The sequence below is a fragment of the Physella acuta genome, unplaced genomic scaffold (assembly GCF_028476545.2).
Source record: "Physella acuta isolate Inbredline_101_S28 unplaced genomic scaffold, ASM2847654v3 ptg000767l, whole genome shotgun sequence".
NCBI classification, from domain to species: domain Eukaryota; kingdom Metazoa; phylum Mollusca; class Gastropoda; family Physidae; genus Physella; species Physella acuta.
In genome coordinates this window covers 155,456-172,264 of record NW_026732285.1, presented here as the reverse complement: position 1 = coordinate 172,264, position 16,809 = coordinate 155,456, and the positions used below count along the sequence as shown (strand labels likewise).

At 39.3% G+C, this 16,809-nt stretch overlaps 1 long non-coding RNA gene across 1 annotated transcript in view; it reads right to left on the bottom strand.

The window, feature by feature from the left end:
• Positions 1–2,767: 2,767 nt before the first annotated feature.
• Positions 2,768–16,809, bottom strand: part of LOC131950476 (uncharacterized) — a 32,591-nt gene continuing 18,549 nt past the window's right edge. The window contains exon 2 of the long non-coding RNA XR_009388316.1: positions 2,768–2,948. This is a non-coding gene — a long non-coding RNA (uncharacterized LOC131950476). The remainder of the gene's footprint in view (positions 2,949–16,809) is intronic.

Genomic DNA, 16,809 nt, shown 5'->3' with positions numbered 1-16,809 from the left:
ATACACGCTGTTTAGCGATACACGTTATGGATAACCTTGTTAATCCGTCTGCTCAAAGTAGTTCAGGAATCGTACACCCAACATCTTAAAATTAGCTCAGGTAGGTTAAATGTGAGGGTTGAAGGGGGTGGGGTAACATTGTCAAATTATACAGAGGTGTAAGCAGTGTTTGCATTGTTACATAATATAGCAACGCCGGGGTTTATTATTCTGGCATTAAAACGTTGACAATATATGTATTATTATGTGGATCAACTAGCCAGAGATAAACAGTATTATTGGCTTTACTTTTGTGGTTTATTTTTAAAAAGTAAACTTAAAACAAACGGCATGATAGTTATATTTCTGATAAAATTTTAAATGAAAAAAAAATATAATATATTTTCTAATACAAGTTTTTTTTTTCTTTGACGTATAGTTTGGTCATAAAAAATGTAATCAAACACGGCTTAAAAATTGAATCAGTAATCAGTTCGACATTTTTGTTTACATTGTGCTGTGTCACGTAACACATAGAGTTAAGAGAAAATATCATTAGTGTAAAAAAAAAAGTACGACCAAAAGTAAGGAAAAAATATACACGGTTTGGTGTGGAGGGGGGGGGGGGAGGTGGTGCTAATGAGGAAATGAGAAAACCGTGATGGAATTAGTTCACACCTGTGGGGGTAATCAAGGTGAACTGAGTTGAACATCCCTGGGGGATCTGGGGGGGGGGGGGGGCGTTAGACGAAAATCACTTGAGATTCACTGTGATGCAGCTTGCTTGTTCGATATGTACACATCTTACTGGTCAATGATTCAAGATTTTGGTTCTTCTAAGCATTCGAAGATCGATGTTTAAGTCCCAGTTGATACAACAATAAATGAATTCGATCCTTGGTTTTGAACCCCAATGTATAAATAGGCCCTACCTATACGGTCGGAATGCGATATATTATTTCCCCCAACATTTATTTTATTTTTTAAGTGCATCCTTACATATCTGCCCCTCCCATTCCTATCCCCTTGCTCAGGGGGTCGGGGGTTACGTATAATACTTAACATGAAAACGTACCCGGAGACCAAATTGCTTTTCATTTCAGGTTTTTCAAAACAAAAAGATCTCTCTCCTCGAGCTAGTTTTATTTTTAGATTTAATCTGCAGCCGTTTTAGTGGCGTAACGTCAAGGTGGAACAAATGATTTCATTATTATTGGGGAGGGGGGGGGGGGGGGGAGGAGAATAAGCGAGGGCCAAAAATTGTGTGTGGACCATTGTGGAAAAGGTAGACAACCCGTTTTTATTGGATGGGTGGCAGAGATTAGAAATTCAGATAATAGAGCTAAGAAAAACGTAATTTAAAACATAAGAATAGAGTTGATTTAACGAGCAAAATGAGGATCATATTTTAAATCGAGAAGCCGTTTCTCAAGCTTTGATATGTTTCATTATCTTTTCCCTTTCGTGCCCAGGGCATATAGAGCCGATGAAGTAGAGTTAATCTATTTCATTGACCTCGGCATACATGTAGTGGGGGTCAGCATTATGCACAGCCGTCTTTGTTTCACTAACGTAAGTCAGGTACTTTTTTGAGCTGAGTGGACTCAATATCGTCTTACAGACTCAAACCCGGGATTTGAATTCGAGACTTTCGCGTAAGCAGGTCGAGAGCTCTACCATCAGAACCACGGTGTTCCCTAGGAGATATTTTTACACGACTCAGCTTATCTCAATGCATGCCCGAGTATCAGAAGAACATAAATACTGCATGTAATAAGCATCACATACATTTTTTCTACCATACATACTTTGTATACAAAAACTTGCATATAACCACAGGTTATAACGTGTGTGAGAGTGAAGGAGTCTAGTATCCATATCCACACATTTCGATAATCTATTTTCACATATAACCCACACTTCAACCAGAGGCGCCCAGGGACGAACTTTCTAATTTGCACCCCCCCCCCCCCCCTCAAGCTTTCGATTTGCACCCCCTCTCAACCTTTCAATTTATTTTTCCAACCCATTTTGGAGCCCCTAAGGTCGGCGCCCGGGGACATGTGTCCCACCCCCGCCCCCCCCCCCCCCCCCCCACGCCTCTGCTTTTAACCCTAAATCCTAATCACCCCTTAATCCTAGGGCTAACCCCTGAATGTAATCCAAGGTCTACCTCCAACAATAGAGATAATGTGTGACATTCGGAGATATCAGTTTATTTATATTGGTTGGCATTTAACATAACATTTACGTCTAACACGTATGCAAGCCACACAGATGAAACGCATTTTACATAAATAAATTTTAAAAAAAAAACGTATATGTTGACGAAAAAGCAGTATTCGTGTAGGATACAATTAATGAAGTATTCCAGTTACAATCCCTAATCCTAATCGATATACTAAACCACGTAAAGCCCGCATATAAATACAAACAATCCTGCAATAAAAAATGAACATGCAACCAGTTTATCCGATGTTACAACATTCACACACTTTAAAAAGAGAAACCTACCTTAAAATGAGCAGTAACAGATTGTTTTTTTTTCCTTGGGTGTGTTCAGTCAATAAAAACGTTAGCAACAGTTTATCTTCCAACAGCGCTTGCCGGGCTGTTTATAAAGAAGTCACTTTTGAATATAACTATGCACATTCAACATGTGCTAATTTGTTTAGGTATCCGATATAAAGCACAGAACATAAACTGTTATTGAGCATCCAATGATGAGTTCAGCTTATGTAATCATTGATCAATTAGTCTGAAGATCAACGCACCTTTTTAAAAAAAAAAATTGTCCAGAATGGGAAGCAACTCCGGCTTGTAAACAAGAGTTCACGCCCTTGGTGTAGCGTGGTCTACTCGGTCATATCCCCTGGGTGCAAGCTAGACAGGAGCTGGATTAAAAACCATTGAGGCGTGACGGGTTTTGGTGAAAACTGCGTGTCAACACTCCAAGAATCGTCCTTGACCTTTAAATAAAATAACGAAAGAAAACAAAAATCCGGTTAGTGTTGGATTGATAAATCTGACAGCCGGATAGTTGGCTCATCTGTAGGAAAACCAGTTATTTTATTTGGCATGTGGGAGTCACAATGTATCTGGCAGGTTATATTCTAATTCGGCCGGGTCAATTCTCATCAACTAACTCTAGATCAAGGTTATCGCGTACCCTAACATGTACGACTGTTGCCTTATAAAAAAATAAATAAAATAAAACAGTTAATAATATTGGAAGTGGGAGGGGGGAGGTGCTGCCACACCGAGGGTCCGCCAATGTACCAAACTGTGTACCCGTCTGACGCTGTTCAAAGTGTAACCGAATGTCTATAAATAGAAACAGTGTTTGGTTAAACACCGCGCCTATGATGGCCTTGTTCGAGGGGGGTGACAGTTCTAAGGCCTCTAAGCCTAGCCGTGTGAGCCTAAAGCAGACAGGTAAGTTAACAGAAGTACATAATGTCGCCGACCTAGGACAATTTTTTTTACAGTATCAGGTTGCATAGTAAAATCAAGGGAGACCACTACAGTCACTTTTAGCTTTTCAATTATCACGTAAGAAGGTAAGATTTCACTTCGCCGGGATTAGCGCCCTTATAAAACCATAGCTCTATAATCTATATTATACTCTACGAGCCGACCCGCGGCGTATCATACGCCGCTATTTAGTTGTTTTATTTTCTAATTTTCAGTAATTCATAATTTGTGAATTCGACAGTACCAACGCTGCCACTTGAAAATATTTGCTTTAAAACACTATCAGTAGGTCGTTAAGGACGATAACCCCCCTTCTTTTCCCCAACCCCCCTACCAAATCGTTTCAAACTAAATTATCTGACCCTAATAGCCGTCACTAAACCCGGCTCTACGATTGTAAACATTTACCGTGAACCACAGCTCACCACACCATGGTGTTTCTATCGTCTCCAAGAAGAGAATTATATATGTAGATGATATCTTAATCGCAACAACACATTTTGTTCAGTTTCCAACGCACGTTAGTACTTAAACCCCACAAAACCGATATAAGTGAAACTTTTGATATGCTAAATAACGACAGGATGTAGCTAAATAACAAGCTAGAGTGAATTGTTACTTATATGAGAATCTTATAAAGTAAGTGTGTTTAGCATAACTGAGGTATCAGGGATCACCTCTTCTTTAATTCCTTTGATGCTCGAATGTTAGTAAACCACACGATTCGTAAATTTTCACAAGTTCCGCATGTTCATAAACCATTTTCCGTAGGCACAACTGTGACGTCACTGAATGCTCACCAACTCCACTTCAGCTGCTGTATTGCACAAACACCGAATTTTGAGCAAATGTCAATCCACCGAATGCACACTAAGGATTTAAAATGCATCAAATGTTGTGCAACCGTATCTTCACTAAATGCTCACCAAATATTTAACATGCATCAAATTTTGTGCAACAGTGTCTTCACTGAATGCTCACCAGCTCCAATCAAATGCCGTTGTATGCATTCACTGAATGCTAACTAACTCCAATCAAATGCCGCTGTATGCCTTCACGGTTGAACAAACTCACGACTCTACCCGGGCATTCACCCTTGACCTAGTTCACTGCCTTACCCATCGATCGCCTGCACCGAGCCACAGTTTACGTTGTATACACTCTTCAAGCCTCGTTACAAGTGGTTTAGCCGTACCCAGTGTAGCTAACATATACTATCACGAACTCGCATTACCTCCCTTTAATTAAACGGGAACGGAAAAAAATCTATAAAAATTGAAACTACTGGTTTATTGTTCAATTCTTTGTAACTTAAGATAGTAGAAAGAAAAAAACAACAACTGCAATTGATGGGACCTTGCAGCTCAAGGTTGCCTGTTGATAAAAAAACAAAACAACCACAAGCGATGGGACCTTGCAGCAAGGTTGCTTGCTGATAAAAAAAACAACCCCAATCAATGGGACCTTGCAGCAAGTTTGCCTGCTGATAAAAAACCAAAACAAAACAAGAAAACAAGCTCGCTCCCATTTCCAGACTCCGCCCCGCCCCTCGGATCGATGGCAACAAGAAACGGTTGAGTGGCGGTGGCCATGTTGCTGGTGACCTTGCCCTTCTCCCCGTTTGTCAACACGTTTGTATGTGCCATGTTGCGATACGCTACTATTTTTTTTTAAATTTGTGTATAAGCTGGTAAAAGCAATTCTATTGGTCTATTTTTTCATCAGTAAATTATTAAATTGCATGGTGATAACGACTAGGATTAGAATAAGGATTAGGACTAGGAGTTGTCTAAGTGTGGATCAGGAGCCTCTTGCAGCTCTGCAGCAAGTAATTGCGGCTCTTGTCATAGAATATACAGACTTGCCATAATACAAGAATGAAACAAATAACACTTGTTTCAGTGACCCTTCAACAAAATGCTTTTAAGTGCTGATCCGTTAACATATTCTAATAGAAGTAATGTACATGTACAGAATTACATGAGTCTGCAAAATAACTTCCAATGTGTATCCATTCATAAATCCTAGCATAAATAATGTACAAAAATAGCTAAACATCATCCTAAGCCCGGGTGAGAAGGGAGGGTTGGGCGAAACGGTAGCAACCCATTCCTGTAATAACAAAAACAAATTGGACAAAAAGGTAGCAACCTTTCCCCGTAAAAACAAAAACAAATTACTGCAGAAACAAAAATAAAATACAGAAGGGGCTTAAACTTTCTTAAAAATAAAAAATCGACGAGTGTTAAAAGTCTTCAGTACATAAGGATACAGGTTCTTTTCCGTTAAAGAGTCCAGTAACTCTCCTCTATAGTTCGCATATTATCCTAATTACGTCAGTGCGTGTTTAGTGAGGGAATACGCATGTACACAGTAGTCCGCACATTTAATGTGTTGGAGCCGTTCCCACGCCATTAGAGATTGACATCAATTTAGCACTAATCCCGCTTAACTAACCTAAAAAAAAATAGTTCGCTCATCTGTGGGTTTAACAAACGTAAATCGCAGACAGACTATGATCTATTTTTATCCTGCACGTACCTATTTCACCTTGCGCAATTATGATTTGTTACACCCCCTCCCCCTTCCCTCCCTACCTTTGGAATAAGCTTAAAGGTACCGGAAGGAAGAGTTTGTTTAGAATTTAGAAAATACTCTCGCACTTAAGATTTAAGTTAGTTATGAATATCACTCTGTTCGGTTCATTAACGCGCAACGTAGCAGATAAGCAACTGAAGGGTGTTTCTATTTGATAGCGTGACATTCAGTTTTTTTTTTTTTCAGAAAAAAAACCCCAAAAAACAACTACACACAAATAAATATTTTAAAAAAAAACATGATTAAACTTACGTATTAAAGAAAAAGGCAAAGAAGTCTTTAATGAAAAATCTAGGAATCTATAAACGTATGAATAAAAATCAACAGCAAAACCACAACAGGTTAATTAGTGCGGTCTGTCTTTAGAGGTAGATTCTATCACAAATACGGTTACCGGCTGTCTCGTATCTATTGAACTACATACGGTGCAATGGAAAGTTTTGCTACCCTGTAAAAACTACCGTACAGACAGCCGAGTGGTGTCAAGGGTTTTTAGACTGCCACCGACTGTTACGTACGTCCGCAGTAAGTTTGTGACAATAAATAAAGGCGTGATGTCACGTTTGGTTGTAACCAAAACACCACTTCGGATCTGTACACTAAAGCAGTACAGCCCTCTATGCTCAGTACTACCGCCGCTGTCTACAACAGGTAATACAACTATATATAGGCATATATATATATATATATATATATATATATATATATATATATATATATATATATATATATATATATATATATATATATATATATATATATATATATATATATATTGCATTGCCTATTAAACATATGAACAATCCCCATGTGCTAATGAAACAGCTCCATAAAGCCAGGCTTACAGCTTACTAGAGTTTAATTTACAACACTATGTCTATTGGTAAAGGGCACTAAAACTTCCGATACAGTGAACTACAGTAACCAGAGAAAGTCCACCTAAGACGGTCCTAAGACACAGCTATCTATAGAGTCCTTGCAAACACGTGACCTAAATCACGTGATACCTACGCCCGCCGCCACAGTGGTGTACATCAGACGTAAACACAATCAGCTGTTCGCCAGCGCTGGACGTGTTCACCAGCGCTGGACGTGTTCACCGTATGTAAAGAATCGCGACGGCGGAAAAGGAAAAATATGTTAAAAAACTTGAACTCTTAGGAATTGAAGATCCTTATACAGTTATTGACAGTTTCGTGGATAATATAAATATGTGGCCGAAATTTCTAAATAAAAATACTGTTAGTAATACCGTTTGCGTTTAGAGTTTAAGTAGACGAAGCTGATCAAATGCTGTAATATATTAGAGGTTATCTACTGTAGCAAACGTGAGACCACTTAACTCCTACAAAACCCACACTACAACGGCTAATATAATCCATGGGTAATAACCAATCTGGGTAGCATGTTATACAATTTAAGACCCTTATAATCCAGCAGGGAAGTAATCAGACACATTAATACTGACGTTCAACCCTCATGATGGCTGCCCCCACCTGTATCTAGCCCACAATAAAACCAAAGAGGAGTCTGCCCTGCCCTCCCCTGAAAATGTCTCACCTCCGTGATACCCAGCCCCACAGAGATAGTATTTCTTATATAATTTTGACCCTCAGGGCCCAGCAGGGAGAACAAAGGGGAAAGTCCCACTGCTCTCCCCTCAACACTTCTCACCTCGGTGTCATGTTATGTCATTTATAGCACACACGGCTTATCAGGGGAAAGCATTAAGGCATTAAGAATCTTAACTCTGGACAGCTACACACTAGTATACTAGCTACACACTAGGTGCCTACTGTAAACTACTAGACTGTAGGCCCTATGTAGACCTGCAATTGTATCAATTGTAGACTGGGTCCATTGTTATTATTCTAAACCATCTCACTTATAATGTTTCTAGCTTGATTTGTTTCTTTTATAAACAGTGGATTTAAAAAAAAAATTTAGCCTAATCATTAACCAAATAATAACAATGTGGTTATTTGTTGTTGGCTGGTATGATCTAGATTGTACTACTAGGCTACAAAAACTTAGTAGACCAACTACTAGATATGAATTTGAATTTAATTAAACTCAGTCCAGTATCAGATACATATTGCTGTAAAAAGACAACAAAGTAGGTAGGCCTTAGTAATTTATTAAAGCCTTCTACTACAATAATATCAACTACATGCTTGTATAAAGTTTTTACAATTTAATTTAAGTAGCAGATTCTAGATCTAAGTCTAGTCATATAATCTATTTCAATTTCAGAAAATTTCGTTTGCTAAAAAAATGATTAGATAATAGAGCGAGATTTTAGATCTTAGAGACAATTAAATGCTTTATTAGGCCTATTATGACTACTTTTGATTTATTATGGGTGTATTTTGAATCGAATGTAGATCTAAAGTAATTAAATTTAAGTAAAGAAGTAGATTCTAGATTCTATGTCTACCCAGCGGAGCCAGGTATTAGGCCTACTATTAGATCTTATTATTCTTATTAGCCTATTACTTTTGACTTTGTCTTTTACTATTAGTATTTGTGAAGGTCGAGCATATTTGTTTTATTAATAGTTATCTTTTATAATTAAAATGAAGTTTATTATTTTACTGTCCTTACATGAAACAAAGTATCGAGAACTGCATTTGATCAGATTCGGCTACTTTAACTCTAAACGCAAACAGTATTACTAACAGTATTTTTATTTAGAAATTTTGTCCACATGTTTATTTATACGAAACTGTCAATAACAGTATAAGGATCTTCAATTCCTAAGAGTTCAAGTTTTTTAACGTATTTTTCCTTTTCCGCGGGTGCGGTTCTTTACATACAGTGAACGCGTCCAGCGCTGGTGAACACGACCAGCGCTGGCGAACAGCTGATTGTGTTTACGTCTTGTGTACACCACTGTGGCGGCGGGCGTAGGTATCACGAACGGACGTGACGTCATGTGAAAGGACTCTATAGGAATCTGTACAGCACTCTCCTTTGTTTGGGGTCCATAGAAGAGGAAATAGGGGTATATGACAGAGACACAACGGTTTACATCCAGGGGCGTTTAAAGCAATCGATGGGTCGATTTACACCAAAACGTGGAGTTACAGATAGAAAGAAGAAATGAACTAACCCTAACCCAGGGGCGTTTAAAGGCAATCGATGGGTCGATTTACACCAAAAGGTCGAGTTAGAGATAGAAAGAAGAAATGAACTAACCCTAACCCAGGGGCGTTTAAGGGAATTGATGGGTCGATTTACACCCCAACGTTGAGTTAGAGATAGAAAGAGGAAATGAACTTACCCTAACCCGGATGGGGGGGGGGGTGTTAATGGAATCGATTGGTCGATTTACACCAAAAGGTCGAGATGGAGACAGAAAGAGAAAATGAAAGAGTGAAAGATAGGGAGTGTGTGTTCAGATGACTTATTACTTCATTCATAGACATTTAGAAACAGTAAAAGTCGATGCGACTGGTCTTTACGCATGTAAGAGCTATACGTTTAACGCTTTTCATTCGTTAAATAATTAATTTCTTCACAACAAACTTGATCTAGTAATGTTTGTTTTAAAAATTGCAGGCTCATATCAATATCAACGGATGTCAATAATCATTCACAGCATATCACCTTACAACTTGTTTCATTGTTTGTGTTCAATAGACATGTTCCGTAGATTTGTCCCATTGGCATATCCCGTGGATTTGTTTCAAGTGATGTATTCCGTGGATTTGTTCCATTGGCATGTTCCGTGGATTTGTTGCAAGTGACGTATTCCGTGGATTTGTTCCATTGGCATGTTCCGTGGATTTGTTTCAAGTGACGTATTCCGTGGATTTGTTCCATGCGACAACAGCATACAGACAATGCCACGAAACCCCATGAGTCACCCGACAGTAGTATATTAGGTCGCTTTTGGACCGCATTTTTGGCGGAGCAGGATGTGGGGAGGAGCAATGACATATAGTAAAATACTCGGGAGCAGGATGTGGGGAGGGCGCAAAGAGATATAGCAAAATACTCCCAGCCTGGCGCATCGGGATGTGGAGGGTGGGTGAGCAGGATGCGCAGAGGGCGCAAAGACATATAGTAAAATACTACGCCAACTGGGGTTGGCGGAGCAGGAGCGTGGGTCACCTTTTGGTGACCTTGTGACGTAATCATTGACCTTGTGACGTAATTACTGACCTTGTGACGTAATCAGTCACATTGTGACGTAATCATTGACCTAGTTACGTAATTTTAATGTGTTTTTAATTAGTTTGAATATATTTTTTAATTAATTTGATTTTAATTACTTTGTTTGTGTTTTGTTTGTTTATTTTTAATAAGTTTAATTAATTCGATTTTTTATTTATTTTGTATTTGTTTGATTTTAACTTTTTAATTATTTTTATTTTGTTTATTTTTAATTTAATTATTTTATTTTTAATAAGTTTAATTAATTTGATTTTTATTTATTTTGTATCTAGTTACGTAATTTTAATTTTATTTTATAATTAGTTTGAATTTTTATTGACTAGTTATGTAATTTAATTACTTTGATTGTTTAATTAGTTTGTTTACTTGTTGTTTAATTTAATTACTTTGTTTATATTGTGTAATTTTTTATTAACGAGTTACGTAATTTGCTTATTTGTTTGAAATTCATTTTAATTAATTTGATTTTAATTACTTTGTTTAATTTATTTATTTGATATATTTCTTTTCTTTGTTGTTTAATTTGTTGGTTTGTTTATTTGGTTGTATGTATGTTTTAAATTCTCCCCTACAACGACCGTGTACAAAAAACAGGTTAAATTCTCCACCACAACGAACGTTACAAACATAGAACATCCATTAAAGATAACGATCAGCCACAGCTGTTACGTATCGACCCGCAGGCGAAGTTTTCTCACCGCTGCCCGTTTTAATGGGAATGTATTGATCGCAGCCGCTGGTCCATCACACCTAATTAAATTTTTGTTATGCTTCACCGAGTTTCCCCCGAGCGGTTGACAGGTTATGGTAATTAACGACGTACATTAAGTGCCTCTCCGTGAAGTACGTAGGTCATTATGCAACAGCTGTTGTGCGACAGCTGGTGGTGTAATTAGGTTGAGCAACCGGACATTACCTTGTTGGTTTTCTAGTACGCGTATGCTACACGTATACACACACACACACAATCACAGAAACTCACTTTCTTACTTTTATATTAAAAGACAAGTATGTGTTATTGTTTTGTTACTTGTACCTGTAAATTATGTAACTCGGTATCCTATATAAGATTTTTGACTGGAAGCAAAATCAACCATTTAAAACGATGGATCCGAGATGGAAACATCCGTTTACCGCTCTGATCGCTGGGCCAACTGGGAGTGGTAAAACAGTATTTGTCAAAACCTTTTTATCCCAGGTGTCAGAGATGATGGATCCGGCACCCGAGGAAATTTATTACTGTTACGGGGAGTGGCAACCTTTGTTTGATACCATAAAGAACGTTCAGTTTGTGGAAGGTCTTCCTGACTTAGAAAATGGATCAATGGGGGATGGAAAACGTCGACGTCTAGTCGTCATCGATGATTTGATGGCGGAAACAGATGAGCGAATTACAAAATTGTTTACGAAAGGGAGTCACCATCGTAATATTAGTGTCATGTATATTGTCCAAAACCTATTCGGGAAAAATAAAGAACAAAGAACCATCAGTCTCAATTCGCATTACATAGTGTTGTTCAAGAACCCTAGAGACGGTTCACAAATTACAAATTTGGCAAAACAAATGTATCCCGGTCGCGTTTCGTATGTCCAGGAAAGTTTTAAGGACGCAACATCGGCCCCTCATGGTTATTTGTTGATCGACCTTCGACAGGAAACACCGGATAATCTGAGATTACGCAGTAGTATCTTTTCTTACGAGCAGCAGGTCGTTTACGTCCCGAAATAAAAGCAACCATGTCTGAGTCGGTAAAACAACAAGGTGAGATGTTAAGGTTTTTGGCTCGGGCCAAACCACCCGCCGTGAAAGCCGTTGTCGAAAATGCTACCCCACAACTCGTAAAAACGTTATGCGAGTGCTGTCACAATGTCTTAAAAGGCAACGTTCCCCTCACGCCCGGTCAGAAGAGACGTTTGCGTCGTCACAAAGTGAACTTGAGACAACTTACCAAAAAGTCATTGACCGTCAAAAGACGAAAGCAAATTTTGCAGACCGGTGGTTTCCTAGGTGCTTTACTCGGACCAGTTCTCGGTGTGCTTAAAGGTGTCTTGGGATTTTAAAGATGGCCAGGAAAATGCTTTTAATGGATCCTCGAATATTAGAGTCTATGCAACAAAAAGCATATGTACCACCCGATACACTCAACGATAGTCTACGCCTTTTGGATATGCAAATGGAACATATCTTAAATAGGGAAGATTTGTCACCACACGACAAAGTGAGACAATATCAAAAGACACTACAGCTCTACACGACGCGACTTAGCGATTATAGAAACAAGTCCCTAGGATTAGTCGATGTGAAACCATCCACCGTGAATACCCCAACGACTGAGGTTGAAAAACCACAAGAAAACATAACCGAACCTAAAAAAGAAACGATAGACATAACAGAATCTGAAACTAAAACGAAATCCGGCTCGCCTGACTCTGATATTCACCCCTCGAAGAAAACGAAGACACACGTAGAAAAAACACCACCATCGAAACGTACCAGAAGTAAGAAAACTAAAACAAGCACTACCAAATGGGACGCGTGGGAAAAAACCAAACACTAAAAAGACATTACTATGATCCTAGCAGACCAGGTGCCTACGGCGGCGTGTTTAAGCACCCTGAAATTGGAACTAAGAAAATTAAAGAATGGTTAAGTCATCAGGATACCTACACGTTACATAAACCGCTTCGGCGACGCTTTCAGAGGCGCGCCACCATCACCGGTGGGATAAATCACCAGTTTCAAGCGGATCTTATAGATATGCGCATGTTACGAAAGTACAATGGTGGTGCTTCTTACCTAGTGACCTGCATCGATGTGTTTAGCAAATTCGCCTGGGCGATTCCGATAAAGAAAAAAACGGGTAAGGCTCTAGCGGAGGCCGTACGTAAAATATTTACTACTAGAAAACCTATAAATTTTCAAACAGACAAAGGTAGTGAATTTGTCAACAAGACATTTTTAAAATTTCTTAAAGATGAAGGCGTTCATTTCTTTACCACTGAGAATGAAGATATTAAGGCGGCTATAGTTGAGAGATTCAATCGAACATTAAAAGAAAAAATGTGGCGGTACTTTACAAAAACAAATCGTCTTCGTTACATTGATGTCGTAGACGACTTGATCACCAACTATAACCACTCGTATCATAGGAGTATTCGTATGGTTCCTGTGAATGTTAATTTGTCTAATCAAGAAAGGGTCTGGAATACTTTATACGAACATGGGGACATTACTTATCGAAAAGTATTTAACGAAGGTGATCGTGTACGGATCGGCCAAAGCCGAAACACGTTTAAAAAGGGTTATACCCCGTCGTGGACGGAAGAACTGTTTACGGTGAGCCGCGTGAACGCGACAACGCCTGTAACATACGTCTTGAAAGATGATTCAGGTGAAGAAGTGAAAGGTTCGTTTTACAAAGAGGAGCTTCAGAAAGTGGGGGACAAAAAAGTGTACCGCGTCGAACAAATTATACAAGAAAGAAAGGGTGTCGGTGGTAAAGAGTATTTAGTCAAGTGGTTCGGTTATAACCCTTCATTCAATAGTTGGATTTCAGCTAGAGACATTTCGAAATATAAAGACTAAGGATGGAGGAAACAGTAAAAAGCCTAAATCTGGATGAACCCGTGGTGGAAGAAACGCTCAGACCGTTCGGTGGGATCGATGTGAGACCTAGATCCACCACGTCTTCTATCGGTTCGACCATTTCGAGTTGGTTCGGTAGACTAAGGACACGACCGGAAATCGTTTTCATCTCTCAAATGTTGGTTATATTTGTCGTCATTGCTTTTTCACTATTTAATCTGACGCGTGGAACGGTCGACGACAAAGAGGGAAAACTCTGGGTCGTGTTGTTATCCAGCTGTCTCGGATATATTTTACCTAACCCAACCATTGCAAGGACCAAAATTTTACAATGAGTTTTTATGTGACCCTGCCTAGCAATACATCACCGAATGTTTTTCCAGACAACGAGGCTGGGCATTTTTTCGTTAAATTACCACAGACTATCGATGTGAGTTTACACTACGAAGTTGGTCTGGTCGAGATTCAAATGCCGAACGCGTTTTGTATGCTTAGAGAACATGAAATTTGGCTCCAGTATCATTCCAGTACAGAAGGTGAAGACGTTAACCTTTTCATATTTGGATTACGACAGACCAAAAATAATTACATAGACCCGCTTGTTAACAATATAAAAAAACTAATAAAAAGAGATATTGAGGAACAAAAAGTGGAAGTTATAATTTCAAACTGTAACAAGGGATTTAAGAAAGTTGTCGTAAAAGTAATTGCGACAGGAATAGAAAGTACCATCCGTGACAGGTTGACAGGCTATTTACATATTCCTGGTAGAGTTAGGGAGAAACATCTCCCTGAAGACGAAGTAAAAACGGTATTCGTCTATTGTGACCTCGTAAAAACGAGACCGGTTGGTGATGTCATGGTCCCTTTGCTTCGAACCGTACCGATCGTTGAGAAGAACCCAAGTTCCGTTTTTCGTATTTACGACAAACCACACTACATCCCCCTGAACCGCTTTTCATTCGACACTGTGGAAATACTTTTATGCGATGACTTGGGACAAACGCTCTCATTCACAAGTGGAACGTCGGTGTTGACACTCCATTTTAGAACACGTAAACATTTCGATCTCGAATAACTCACACCATGGTGAAACACACACTTTTACATCGAAACCCTAAATTGTACGAGGATTTTTACTGTAACCAGTACGGTGATGGTTTACCCGTTTTTATCGGTGGACGAAATCAGAGAGGACACGGTATTGGTAGTTTCTTTAGTGGTCTAGGTCGAATGGTCCTCCCTTGGATAAAGACGGGAGGTAAGGCTTTACTCAGAGAAGGTGTTAGTACCGGGTTGCAAGTTGCAAACGACGCATTAGCGGGAAGAGACGTTGGAGAATCGTTTAAAGAACACGCCAAGGAAGCCGGACATCGTTTATTGCAAGGCGCCGTTGATCACCTAGGACAAAACCAATCAGGAAGCGGGTTGAGAAGAAAGCGGGGGTTCTCGAGACCACCGGGTGAACCCTTCGAACAACAGATAAAACTAACACGCAGATCAAACCACAAACATTCGAAGACGTGTGTTAAGAAGAAGCATCCCAAGTATTCAGATATATTTGCTTAACCATGGCTCTTATTCACCCGAGTTCCTGTGAGTGCTTACATTCTGGATTGGATTTATTTAGTACACCCCCGACACAAACTGCCGTCGAGGAGGGTCAATTTGTTGAAATACATCCCCTGGCGTCCTTGGCACAAGGTGCACCTATAGAATTTGCCATTTCTGGCAACAGTGAAGACTATCTCGATTTGTTTAATACTTATTTACACGTGCGCGCTAAAGTAACCTTAGCGAATGGTGATTCAATACCAGCGGACGTTGATGTCGCACCCGTCAATTATTTTTTGCACAGTTTATTTTCACAAGTGGATATTTCTCTAAACGATACGCTAATTACTGCTAGTGAGAACACCTATCCGTATCGCGCCTATCTGGAAGCTACGTTAAATCACGGGGAAGAGGCCAAGAATGGGTCTCTATCGGCCGCTCTTTATGCGAGGGACTTAGCCTGTTATTTCGAGGAATTCAAAGATGACAATAATGAAGGGTATAGGATTCGCCGCACCACCGCTGCTGAAAGTCATGAGATCGATATGATGGGACGTATACACTCTGACATTTTCGCTCAAGATCGGTATATGCTGAATGGTGTTGACATTAAAATTAAACTTACACCCGCAAAAGACACTTTCACTCTCTTGACAGCAGAACCAAACAAGGGATATAAAGCGGTTATAACGTACGCAACATTGGTGGTTAGAAAAGCCAGACTTAACCCCGCCATTTCTATCGCACACGAAAAGGCTTTAACGACAACAAATGCAAAATACCCTTTTAAACGCGTTGTAATAAAAACCTTTGCTATACCGAAAGGTATGTTAAGTCACAACCAAGACAATTTGTATATGAGTCAAACACCGACCCGTTTAGTGATCGGTCTAGTCGCCTCTACCGCCTTTAATGGAAGTTACACGAAAAACCCCTTCAATTTTCAACATTTTCACTTGACGTATTTAAATGTAAGCGTTGATGGTCGCTCGTTATCGGGAAAACCACTGGTCATGGACTTTGATAAGAAACAAGCCATTAGAGCGTTTTTCAATAGTAACCTTGCTCTTGGTATGGTTGGAAAAGATGCTGGTAATGGGATAGATTATAAAAACTTTAAGAACGGGTATACCCTGTTTGCTTTTGATTTAAGCCCTAGTCTTTTGGATGGTGAACAATTTGAATTGGCTAAATCCGGACCTGTTTCTATTGAACTTAAATTTTCACAAGTTACAGCTGACCCGATTCAAGTTATTGTGTATGCTGAACTTGATTCGGTGTTAGAAATTTCGAAAACGAGGCAAGTGCTGACAGATTACACCGCCTAACTTGGCCTATAAAAGAAAATGAACACAAGAGAACTACAAAGTATACTGGCCGCGGACTTATTTGTGCAACGCACAACTCTCTTTGCCGTTTTAGCGTGCGATCAGTTACCC